The sequence below is a fragment of the Lissotriton helveticus genome, chromosome 11 (genome assembly GCF_964261635.1).
Source record: "Lissotriton helveticus chromosome 11, aLisHel1.1, whole genome shotgun sequence".
Classification (NCBI taxonomy): domain Eukaryota; kingdom Metazoa; phylum Chordata; class Amphibia; order Caudata; family Salamandridae; genus Lissotriton; species Lissotriton helveticus.
In genome coordinates, this window is record NC_136072.1 from 38905460 (window position 1) to 38918175 (window position 12716).

The 12716-nt window shown below is 43.8% G+C and overlaps 7 non-coding genes across 7 annotated transcripts; all 7 read left to right on the forward strand.

Moving 5' to 3' along the window:
- Positions 1–2093: 2093 nt before the first annotated feature.
- Positions 2094–2165, forward strand: TRNAG-UCC (transfer RNA glycine (anticodon UCC)). The gene has a single exon. It is a non-coding gene; the product is annotated as a tRNA-Gly (tRNA).
- Positions 2166–3064: 899 nt separating this feature from the next.
- Positions 3065–3136, forward strand: TRNAG-UCC (transfer RNA glycine (anticodon UCC)). The gene has a single exon. It is a non-coding gene; the product is annotated as a tRNA-Gly (tRNA).
- A 1512-nt stretch (positions 3137–4648) lies between these two features.
- On the forward strand, positions 4649–4720 carry TRNAG-UCC (transfer RNA glycine (anticodon UCC)). Its single transcript has one exon. It is a non-coding gene; the product is annotated as a tRNA-Gly (tRNA).
- Positions 4721–7205: 2485 nt separating this feature from the next.
- On the forward strand, positions 7206–7277 carry TRNAG-UCC (transfer RNA glycine (anticodon UCC)). Its single transcript has one exon. It is a non-coding gene; the product is annotated as a tRNA-Gly (tRNA).
- A 2472-nt stretch (positions 7278–9749) lies between these two features.
- On the forward strand, positions 9750–9821 carry TRNAG-UCC (transfer RNA glycine (anticodon UCC)). Its single transcript has one exon. It is a non-coding gene; the product is annotated as a tRNA-Gly (tRNA).
- Positions 9822–10720: 899 nt separating this feature from the next.
- Positions 10721–10792, forward strand: TRNAG-UCC (transfer RNA glycine (anticodon UCC)). Its single transcript has one exon. It is a non-coding gene; the product is annotated as a tRNA-Gly (tRNA).
- A 1500-nt stretch (positions 10793–12292) lies between these two features.
- Positions 12293–12364, forward strand: TRNAG-UCC (transfer RNA glycine (anticodon UCC)). Its single transcript has one exon. It is a non-coding gene; the product is annotated as a tRNA-Gly (tRNA).
- Positions 12365–12716: the final 352 nt, after the last annotated feature.

Below are 12716 nucleotides of genomic sequence, written 5' to 3' on the forward strand. Positions count from 1 at the left end.
CTCTCACCTGAATGTAGCGCCACCTTGTAGCCATCGGAGGTAACTGCAGCTCACAAAATTTTTCATAAGAGGGCAAGTTGAGAGGAATCCAAGAGGCAGATGTCCATAGAAAGAGCCTCTGACTACAGCAGGAAGGTTGGATGCTTCAAATTTGCATAGTTTCCTGTCCAACGTCCTCTCACGTCCCGAACGCCCACGTCACTCCACTGAATGCTCCTCATCTGCATAAAGAGAACACTTTCACAGAGGAGCAGAGTGGCGCAGCGGAAGCGTGCTGGGCCCATAACCCAGAGGTTGATGGATCGAAACCATCCTCTGCTAAATTTGCTTTATTTTCCTTCCAAGGACCAAGCTGTCATTTCCACGCTGCCAGAAAGGAAAAGCGCAAGCTTGCGCCAGCTATGTGAGAAAAGACTTCTCAACTATCTGTGTCTGCTGAAATACAAGAGAGGGATCGTCAAAGGATCCACCCTTTACTTTGAAAGTAAAGAGACACAATAATAAGCATAAATGACAGAGGGCGTTGGTGGTATAGTGGTGAGCATAGCTTCCTTCCAAGCAGTTGACCCGGGTTCGATTCCCGGCCAACGCAGTGCAAATACTTATGTATTCTGCAAGCAGGATATATTTTAGTTCAACATGTCACAAAATGGAAATATCATGAACAGATTAATCAGCCATATATATAGAAATTAAAAAATACGTAGGCAAACATCTCAATCGCCCCTTCTGCTATATTCATTGTCCTAATATATGATAAGTTTCATAAAGCAGAGTCGCCATTCACATGTGCTGGTAATAAATATGTTATTTTGGGCAGGCAATGAAAGGGCTGAGGCCCGACCAGACATTATACCTCCAGCATCTCTATGTTAAAAAGCATTTCTAGGCAATTTCTAGCCTCTGAAAAAAATATGCAAGACCCATCGATAAATCTGGCCAAAGTCCGTAACATTTTTGCATACTTGTGCTCTGACCTGAATGTAGCGCCACCTCGTAGCTGTCGAAGGTAACTGCAGCTCACAAAATGTTTTATCAGAAGGCAAGTTGAGAGGAATCCAAGAGGCAGATGTCCATGGAAAGAGCCTCTCACTGCAGCAGGAAGGTTGGATGCTTGAAATTTGCATAGTTTCCTGTCCAACGTCCACAACGCTCCCAAACGCTCAAAAGCCTCGCCCTCACCGGGTAGATCTCTGGCTCCCAGGTAAAGCCAAATCCTGAGCATGTTAGCGCTAGTATCACAGAGAGAGATATAGAGGGTTCAAGAGCTGCTGTCTTGATAAATGTTTGAAACGGCTAGTGCCTGAGAGTGTCTGGCTTTCAGTTATGACTGATTGTGAGAGGGGAAGATTAAGTTTTTCTGCACCCAGCATGCCTTGCGATATACTTAGGCAAATGAGGTGAGAGCCCGACCAATCCCACTCTACTCTGCTGAATGCTCCTTATTTGCATAAAGAGAACACTTTCACAACGGAGCAGAGTGGCGCAGCGGAAGCGTGCTGGGCCCATAACCCAGAGGTCGATGGATCGAAACCATCCTCTGCTAATTTTGCTTGATTTTTCTTCCAAGGACCAAGCTGTCATTCCCAGGCTGCCAGCAAGTAAAAGCGCAAGCTTTTGCCAGCTATGTGAGAAAAGACTTCTCAACTATCTGTGTCTGCTGAAATACAAGAGAGGGATCGTAAAATGATCCACCCTGTACTTTGAAAGTAAAGACACACAATAATAAGCATAAATGACTGGTGGGACCTTCAAACACTTTTCTGGGCATGCTTTGAATTTCATTCTTCCCTTTTAGTTGTGCTATTATCTATCTCCTGGGCATTTCCTGGAATGTTCTCTCTTTCTCTTCCCTGCTTTGCTTCCCATGCTGCATCTATATGTTCATATCTATTATTTGTACTACTGCTTTCCATTCTTCTCTTCCGCACAGCTTTGACCTTGGTTTCAATCCCAGTTCCTTACCCTCTGCTAAAAACGTTCTACTGCTTTTCATGTTGGTATCTAAACCAAATGCACCGTTGAAGCTGGTGCAAGATAGACATTGCACTCAGGGTCGTAATGTTTAGAACCGAGAGCATATAGATCATAGGGCGTTGGTGGTATAGTGGTGAGCATAGCTGCCTTCCAAGCAGTTGACCCGGGTTCGATTCCCGGCCAACGCAGTACAAATACTTGTATATTCTGCAAGCTGGATATATTTTAATGCAATATGTCACAAAATGGAAATATCATGAACAGATTAATCAGCCAGATATAAAAAAATAAACAAATACGTAGGCAAACATCTCGATCGCCCCTTCTGCTATATTCATTGCCCTAATATATGATAAGTTCCATAAAGCAGAGTCACCACTCACATGTGCTGGTAATAAATATGTTACAGTGGGCAGACAATGAAAGGGCTGAGGCCCGACCAGACATTATAACTCCAGCATCTCTATGTTAAAAAGCATTTCTAGGCAATATCTAGCCTCTGAAAAAAATATGCAAGATCCACCGATAAATCTGGCAAAAGTCACTAACATTTTGGGCATACTTGTGCTCTCACCTGAATGTAGCGCCACCTTGTAGCCATCGGAGGTAACTGCAGCTCACAAAATGTTTCATAAGAGGGCAAGTTGAGAGGAATCCAAGAGGCAGATGTCCATAGAAAGAGCCTCTGACTACAGCAGGAAGGTTGGATGCTTCAAATTTGCATAGTTTCCTGTCCAACGTCCTCTCACGTCCCGAACGCCCACGTCACTCCACTGAATGCTCCTCATCTGCATAAAGAGAACACTTTCACAGAGGAGCAGAGTGGCGCAGCGGAAGCGTGCTGGGCCCATAACCCAGAGGTCGATGGATCGAAACCATCCTCTGCTAAATTTGCTTTATTTTCCTTCCAAGGACCAAGCTGTCATTTCCACGCTGCCAGAAAGGAAAAGCGCAAGCTTGCGCCAGCTATGTGAGAAAAGACTTCTCAACTATCTGTGTCTGCTGAAATACAAGAGAGGGATCGTCAAAGGATCCACCCTTTACTTTGAAAGTAAAGAGACACAATAATAAGCATAAATGACAGAGGGCGTTGGTGGTATAGTGGTGAGCATAGCTGCCTTCCAAGCAGTTGACCTGGGTTCGATTCCCGGCCAACGCAGTGCAAATACTTATGTATTCTGCAAGCAGGATATATTTTAGTTCAACATGTCACAAAATGGAAATATCATGAACAGATTAATCAGCCATATATATAGAAAATAAAAAATACGTAGGCAAACATCTCAATCGCCCCTTCTGCTATATTCATTGTCCTAATATATGATAAGTTTCATAAAGCAGAGTCGCCATTCACATGTGCTGGTAATAAATATGTTATTTTGGGCAGGCAATGAAAGGGCTGAGGCCCGACCAGACATTATACCTCCAGCATCTCTATGTTAAAAAGCATTTCTAGGCAATTTCTAGCCTCTGAAAAAAATATGCAAGACCCATCGATAAATCTGGCCAAAGTCCGTAACATTTTTGCATACTTGTGCTCTGACCTGAATGTAGCGCCACCTCGTAGCTGTCGAAGGTAACTGCAGCTCACAAAATGTTTTATCAGAAGGCAAGTTGAGAGGAATCCAAGAGGCAGATGTCCATGGAAAGAGCCTCTCACTGCAGCAGGAAGGTTGGATGCTTGAAATTTGCATAGTTTCCTGTCCAACGTCCACAACGCTCCCAAACGCTCAAAAGCCTCACACCGGGCAAGCCCTCACCGGGTAGATCTCTGGCTCCCAGGTAAAGCCAAATCCTGAGCATGTTAGCGCTAGTATCACAGAGAGAGATATAGAGGGTTCAAGAGCTGCTGTCTTGATAAATGTTTGAAACGGCTAGTGCCTGAGAGTGTCTGGCTTTCAGTTATGACTGATTGTGAGAGGGGAAGATTAAGTTTTTCTGCACCCAGCATGCCTTGCGATATACTTAGGCAAATGAGGTGAGAGCCCGACCAATCCCACTCTACTCTGCTGAATGCTCCTTATTTGCATAAAGAGAACACTTTCACAACGGAGCAGAGTGGCGCAGCGGAAGCGTGCTGGGCCCATAACCCAGAGGTCGATGGATCGAAACCATCCTCTGCTAATTTTGCTTGATTTTTCTTCCAAGGACCAAGCTGTCATTCCCAGGCTGCCAGCAAGTAAAAGCGCAAGCTTTTGCCAGCTATGTGAGAAAAGACTTCTCAACTATCTGTGTCTGCTGAAATACAAGAGAGGGATCGTAAAAGGATCCACCCTGTACTTTGAAAGTAAAGACACACAATAATAAGCATAAATGACTGGTGGGACCTTCAAACACTTTTCTGGGCATGCTTTGAATTTCATTCTTCCCTTTTAGTTGTGCTATTATCTATCTCCTGGGCATTTCCTGGAATGTTCTCTCTTTCTCTTCCCTGCTTTGCTTCCCATGCTGCATCTATATGTTCATATCTATTATTTGTACTACTGCTTTCCATTCTTCTCTTCCGCACAGCTTTGACCTTGGTTTCAATCCCAGTTCCTTACCCTCTGCTAAAAACTTTCTACTGCTTTTCATGTTGGTATCTAAACCAAATGCACCGTTGAAGCTGGTGCAAGATAGACATTGCACTCAGGGTCGTAATGTTTAGAACCGAGAGCATACAGATCATAGGGCGTTGGTGGTATAGTGGTGAGCATAGCTGCCTTCCAAGCAGTTGACCCGGGTTCGATTCCCGGCCAACGCAGTACAAATACTTATATATTCTGCAAGCTGGATATATTTTAATGCAATATGTCACAAAATGGAAATATCATGAACAGATTAATCAGCCAGATATAAAAAAAAGTAAACAAATACGTAGGCAAACATCTCGATCACCCCTTCTGCTATATTCATTGCCCTAATATATGATAAGTTCCATAAAGCAGAGTCACCACTCACATGTGCTGGTAATAAATATGTTACAGTGGGCAGACAATGAAAGGGCTGAGGCCCGACCAGACATTATAACTCCAGCATCTCTATGTTAAAAAGCATTTCTAGGCAATATCTAGCCTCTGAAAAAAATATGCAAGATCCACCGATAAATCTGGCAAAAGTCACTAACATTTTGGGCATACTTGTGCTCTCACCTGAATGTAGCGCCACCTTGTAGCCATCGGAGGTAACTGCAGCTCACAAAATGTTTCATAAGAGGGCAAGTTGAGAGGAATCCAAGAGGCAGATGTCCATAGAAAGAGCCTCTGACTACAGCAGGAAGGTTGGATGCTTCAAATTTGCATAGTTTCCTGTCCAACGTCCTCTCACGTCCCGAACGCCCACGTCACTCCACTGAATGCTCCTCATCTGCATAAAGAGAACACTTTCACAGAGGAGCAGAGTGGCGCAGCGGAAGCGTGCTGGGCCCATAACCCAGAGGTCGATGGATCGAAACCATCCTCTGCTAAATTTGCTTTATTTTCCTTCCAAGGACCAAGCTGTCATTTCCACGCTGCCAGAAAGGAAAAGCGCAAGCTTGCGCCAGCTATGTGAGAAAAGACTTCTCAACTATCTGTGTCTGCTGAAATACAAGAGAGGGATCGTCAAAGGATCCACCCTTTACTTTGAAAGTAAAGAGACACAATAATAAGCATAAATGACAGAGGGCGTTGGTGGTATAGTGGTGAGCATAGCTGCCTTCCAAGCAGTTGACCTAGGTTCGATTCCCGGCCAACGCAGTGCAAATACTTATGTATTCTGCAAGCAGGATATATTTTAGTTCAACATGTCACAAAATGGAAATATCATGAACAGATTAATCAGCCATATATATAGAAATTAAAAAATACGTAGGCAAACATCTCAATCGCCCCTTCTGCTATATTCATTGTCCTAATATATGATAAGTTTCATAAAGCAGAGTCGCCATTCACATGTGCTGGTAATAAATATGTTATTTTGGGCAGGCAATGAAAGGGCTGAGGCCCGACCAGACATTATACCTCCGCCATCTCTATGTTAAAAAGCATTTCTAGGCAATTTCTAGCCTCTGAAAAAAATATGCAAGACCCATCGATAAATCTGGCCAAAGTCCGTAACATTTTTGCATACTTGTGCTCTGACCTGAATGTAGCGCCACCTCGTAGCTGTCGAAGGTAACTGCAGCTCACAAAATGTTTTATCAGAAGGCAAGTTGAGAGGAATCCAAGAGGCAGATGTCCATGGAAAGAGCCTCTCACTGCAGCAGGAAGGTTGGATGCTTGAAATTTGCATAGTTTCCTGTCCAACGTCCACAACGCTCCCAAACGCTCAAAAGCCTCACACCGGGCAAGCCCTCACCGGGTAGATCTCTGGCTCCCAGGTAAAGCCAAATCCTGAGCATGTTAGCGCTAGTATCACAGAGAGAGATATAGAGGGTTCAAGAGCTGCTGTCTTGATAAATGTTTGAAACGGCTAGTGCCTGAGAGTGTCTGGCTTTCAGTTATGACTGATTGTGAGAGGGGAAGATTAAGTTTTTCTGCACCCAGCATGCCTTGCGATATACTTAGGCAAATGAGGTGAGAGCCCGACCAATCCCACTCTACTCTGCTGAATGCTCCTTATTTGCATAAAGAGAACACTTTCACAACGGAGCAGAGTGGCGCAGCGGAAGCGTGCTGGGCCCATAACCCAGAGGTCGATGGATCGAAACCATCCTCTGCTAATTTTGCTTGATTTTTCTTCCAAGGACCAAGCTGTCATTCCCAGGCTGCCAGCAAGTAAAAGCGCAAGCTTTTGCCAGCTAAGTGAGAAAAGACTTCTCAACTATCTGTGTCTGCTGAAATACATGAGAGGGATCGTAAAAGGATCCACCCTGTACTTTGAAAGTAAAGACACACAATAATAAGCATAAATGACTGGAGGGACCTTCAAACACTTTTCTGGGCATGCTTTGAATTTCATTCTTCCCTTTTAGTTGTGCTATTATCTATCTCCTGGGCATTTCCTGGAATGTTCTCTCTTTCTCTTCCCTGCTTTGCTTCCCATGCTGCATCTATATGTTCATATCTATTATTTGTACTACTGCTTTCCATTCTTCTCTTCCGCACAGCTTTGACCTTGGTTTCAATCCCAGTTCCTTACCCTCTGCTAAAAACTTTCTACTGCTTTTCATGTTGGTATCTAAACCAAATGCACCGTTGAAGCTGGTGCAAGATAGACATTGCACTCAGGGTCGTAATGTTTAGAACCGAGAGCATACAGATCATAGGGCGTTGGTGGTATAGTGGTGAGCATAGCTGCCTTCCAAGCAGTTGACCCGGGTTCGATTCCCGGCCAATGCAGTACAAATACTTATATATTCTGCAAGCTGGATATATTTTAATGCAATATGTCACAAAATGGAAATATCATGAACAGATTAATCAGCCAGATATAAAAAAATAAACAAATACGTAGGCAAACATCTCGATCGCCCCTTCTGCTATATTCATTGCCCTAATATATGATAAGTTCCATAAAGCAGAGTCACCACTCACATGTGCTGGTAATAAATATGTTACAGTGGGCAGACAATGAAAGGGCTGAGGCCCGACCAGACATTATAACTCCAGCATCTCTATGTTAAAAAGCATTTCTAGGCAATATCTAGCCTCTGAAAAAAATATGCAAGATCCACCGATAAATCTGGCAAAAGTCACTAACATTTTGGGCATACTTGTGCTCTCACCTGAATGTAGCGCCACCTTGTAGCCATCGGAGGTAACTGCAGCTCACAAAATGTTTCATAAGAGGGCAAGTTGAGAGGAATCCAAGAGGCAGATGTCCATAGAAAGAGCCTCTGACTACAGCAGGAAGGTTGGATGCTTCAAATTTGCATAGTTTCCTGTCCAACGTCCTCTCACGTCCCGAACGCCCACGTCACTCCACTGAATGCTCCTCATCTGCATAAAGAGAACACTTTCACAGAGGAGCAGAGTGGCGCAGCGGAAGCGTGCTGGGCCCATAACCCAGAGGTTGATGGATCGAAACCATCCTCTGCTAAATTTGCTTTATTTTCCTTCCAAGGACCAAGCTGTCATTTCCACGCTGCCAGAAAGGAAAAGCGCAAGCTTGCGCCAGCTATGTGAGAAAAGACTTCTCAACTATCTGTGTCTGCTGAAATACAAGAGAGGGATCGTCAAAGGATCCACCCTTTACTTTGAAAGTAAAGAGACACAATAATAAGCATAAATGACAGAGGGCGTTGGTGGTATAGTGGTGAGCATAGCTTCCTTCCAAGCAGTTGACCCGGGTTCGATTCCCGGCCAACGCAGTGCAAATACTTATGTATTCTGCAAGCAGGATATATTTTAGTTCAACATGTCACAAAATGGAAATATCATGAACAGATTAATCAGCCATATATATAGAAATTAAAAAATACGTAGGCAAACATCTCAATCGCCCCTTCTGCTATATTCATTGTCCTAATATATGATAAGTTTCATAAAGCAGAGTCGCCATTCACATGTGCTGGTAATAAATATGTTATTTTGGGCAGGCAGTGAAAGGGCTGAGGCCCGACCAGACATTATACCTCCAGCATCTCTATGTTAAAAAGCATTTCTAGGCAATTTCTAGCCTCTGAAAAAAATATGCAAGACCCATCGATAAATCTGGCCAAAGTCCGTAACATTTTTGCATACTTGTGCTCTGACCTGAATGTAGCGCCACCTCGTAGCTGTCGAAGGTAACTGCAGCTCACAAAATGTTTTATCAGAAGGCAAGTTGAGAGGAATCCAAGAGGCAGATGTCCATGGAAAGAGCCTCTCACTGCAGCAGGAAGGTTGGATGCTTGAAATTTGCATAGTTTCCTGTCCAACGTCCACAACGCTCCCAAACGCTCAAAAGCCTCGCCCTCACCGGGTAGATCTCTGGCTCCCAGGTAAAGCCAAATCCTGAGCATGTTAGCGCTAGTATCACAGAGAGAGATATAGAGGGTTCAAGAGCTGCTGTCTTGATAAATGTTTGAAACGGCTAGTGCCTGAGAGTGTCTGGCTTTCAGTTATGACTGATTGTGAGAGGGGAAGATTAAGTTTTTCTGCACCCAGCATGCCTTGCGATATACTTAGGCAAATGAGGTGAGAGCCCGACCAATCCCACTCTACTCTGCTGAATGCTCCTTATTTGCATAAAGAGAACACTTTCACAACGGAGCAGAGTGGCGCAGCGGAAGCGTGCTGGGCCCATAACCCAGAGGTCGATGGATCGAAACCATCCTCTGCTAATTTTGCTTGATTTTTCTTCCAAGGACCAAGCTGTCATTCCCAGGCTGCCAGCAAGTAAAAGCGCAAGCTTTTGCCAGCTATGTGAGAAAAGACTTCTCAACTATCTGTGTCTGCTGAAATACAAGAGAGGGATCGTAAAATGATCCACCCTGTACTTTGAAAGTAAAGACACACAATAATAAGCATAAATGACTGGAGGGACCTTCAAACACTTTTCTGGGCATGCTTTGAATTTCATTCTTCCCTTTTAGTTGTGCTATTATCTATCTCCTGGGCATTTCCTGGAATGTTCTCTCTTTCTCTTCCCTGCTTTGCTTCCCATGCTGCATCTATATGTTCATATCTATTATTTGTACTACTGCTTTCCATTCTTCTCTTCCGCACAGCTTTGACCTTGGTTTCAATCTCAGTTCCTTACCCTCTGCTAAAAACTTTCTACTGCTTTTCATGTTGGTATCTAAACCAAATGCACCGTTGAAGCTGGTGCAAGATAGACATTGCACTCAGGGTCGTAATGTTTAGAACCGAGAGCATACAGATCATAGGGCGTTGGTGGTATAGTGGTGAGCATAGCTGCCTTCCAAGCAGTTGACCCGGGTTCGATTCCCGGCCAATGCAGTACAAATACTTATATATTCTGCAAGCTGGATATATTTTAATGCAATATGTCACAAAATGGAAATATCATGAACAGATTAATCAGCCAGATATAAAAAAATAAACAAATACGTAGGCAAACATCTCGATCGCCCCTTCTGCTATATTCATTGCCCTAATATATGATAAGTTCCATAAAGCAGAGTCACCACTCACATGTGCTGGTAATAAATATGTTACAGTGGGCAGACAATGAAAGGGCTGAGGCCCGACCAGACATTATAACTCCAGCATCTCTATGTTAAAAAGCATTTCTAGGCAATATCTAGCCTCTGAAAAAAATATGCAAGATCCACCGATAAATCTGGCAAAAGTCACTAACATTTTGGGCATACTTGTGCTCTCACCTGAATGTAGCGCCACCTTGTAGCCATCGGAGGTAACTGCAGCTCACAAAATGTTTCATAAGAGGGCAAGTTGAGAGGAATCCAAGAGGCAGATGTCCATAGAAAGAGCCTCTGACTACAGCAGGAAGGTTGGATGCTTCAAATTTGCATAGTTTCCTGTCCAACGTCCTCTCACGTCCCGAACGCCCACGTCACTCCACTGAATGCTCCTCATCTGCATAAAGAAAACACTTTCACAGAGGAGCAGAGTGGCGCAGCGGAAGCGTGCTGGGCCCATAACCCAGAGGTTGATGGATCGAAACCATCCTCTGCTAAATTTGCTTTATTTTCCTTCCAAGGACCAAGCTGTCATTTCCACGCTGCCAGAAAGGAAAAGCGCAAGCTTGCGCCAGCTATGTGAGAAAAGACTTCTCAACTATCTGTGTCTGCTGAAATACAAGAGAGGGATCGTCAAAGGATCCACCCTTTACTTTGAAAGTAAAGAGACACAATAATAAGCATAAATGACAGAGGGCGTTGGTGGTATAGTGGTGAGCATAGCTGCCTTCCAAGCAGTTGACCTGGGTTCGATTCCCGGCCAACGCAGTGCAAATACTTATGTATTCTGCAAGCAGGATATATTTTAGTTCAACATGTCACAAAATGGAAATATCATGAACAGATTAATCAGCCATATATATAGAAATTAAAAAATACGTAGGCAAACATCTCAATCGCCCCTTCTGCTATATTCATTGTCCTAATATATGATAAGTTTCATAAAGCAGAGTCGCCATTCACATGTGCTGGTAATAAATATGTTATTTTGGGCAGGCAATGAAAGGGCTGAGGCCCGACCAGACATTATACCTCCAGCATCTCTATGTTAAAAAGCATTTCTAGGCAATTTCTAGCCTCTGAAAAAAATATGCAAGACCCATCGATAAATCTGGCCAAAGTCCGTAACATTTTTGCATACTTGTGCTCTGACCTGAATGTAGCGCCACCTCGTAGCTGTCGAAGGTAACTGCAGCTCACAAAATGTTTTATCAGAAGGCAAGTTGAGAGGAATCCAAGAGGCAGATGTCCATGGAAAGAGCCTCTCACTGCAGCAGGAAGGTTGGATGCTTGAAATTTGCATAGTTTTCTGTCCAACGTCCAGAACGCTCCCAAACGCTCAAAAGCCTCGCCCTCACCGGGTAGATCTCTGGCTCCCAGGTAAAGCCAAATCCTGAGCATGTTAGCGCTAGTATCACAGAGAGAGATATAGAGGGTTCAAGAGCTGCTGTCTTGATAAATGTTTGAAACGGCTAGTGCCTGAGAGTGTCTGGCTTTCAGTTATGACTGATTGTGAGAGGGGAAGATTAAGTTTTTCTGCACCCAGCATGCCTTGCGATATACTTAGGCAAATGAGGTGAGAGCCCGACCAATCCCACTCTACTCTGCTGAATGCTCCTTATTTGCATAAAGAGAACACTTTCACAACGGAGCAGAGTGGCGCAGCGGAAGCGTGCTGGGCCCATAACCCAGAGGTCGATGGATCGAAACCATCCTCTGCTAATTTTGCTTGATTTTTCTTCCAAGGACCAAGCTGTCATTCCCAGGCTGCCAGCAAGTAAAAGCGCAAGCTTTTGCCAGCTATGTGAGAAAAGACTTCTCAACTATCTGTGTCTGCTGAAATACAAGAGAGGGATCGTAAAAGGATCCACCCTGTACTTTGAAAGTAAAGACACACAATAATAAGCATAAATGACTGGTGGGACCTTCAAACACTTTTCTGGGCATGCTTTGAATTTCATTCTTCCCTTTTAGTTGTGCTATTATCTATCTCCGGGCATTTCCCGGAATGTTCTCTCTTTCTCTTCCCTGCTTTGCTTCCCATGCTGCATCTATATGTTCATATCTATTATTTGTACTACTGCTTTCCATTCTTCTCTTCCGCACAGCTTTGACCTTGGTTTCAGTCCCAGTTCCTTACCCTCTGCTAAAAACTTTCTACTGCTTTTCATGTTGGTATCTAAACCAAATGCACCGTTGAAGCTGGTGCAAGATAGACATTGCACTCAGGGTCGTAATGTTTAGAACCGAGAGCATACAGATCATAGGGCGTTGGTGGTATAGTGGTGAGCATAGCTGCCTTCCAAGCAGTTGACCTGGGTTCGATTCCCGGCCAACGCAGTACAAATACTTATATATTCTGCAAGCTGGATATATTTTAATGCAATATGTCACAAAATGGAAATATCATGAACAGATTAATCAGCCAGATATAAAAAAATAAACAAATACGTAGGCAAACATCTCGATCGCCCCTTCTGCTATATTCATTGCCCTAATATATGATAAGTTCCATAAAGCAGAGTCACCACTCACATGTGCTGGTAATAAATATGTTACAGTGGGCAGACAATGAAAGGGCTGAGGCCCGACCAGACATTATAACTCCAGCATCTCTATGTTAAAAAGCATTTCTAGGCAATATCTAGCCTCTGAAAAAAATATGCAAGATCCACCGATAAATCTGGCAAAA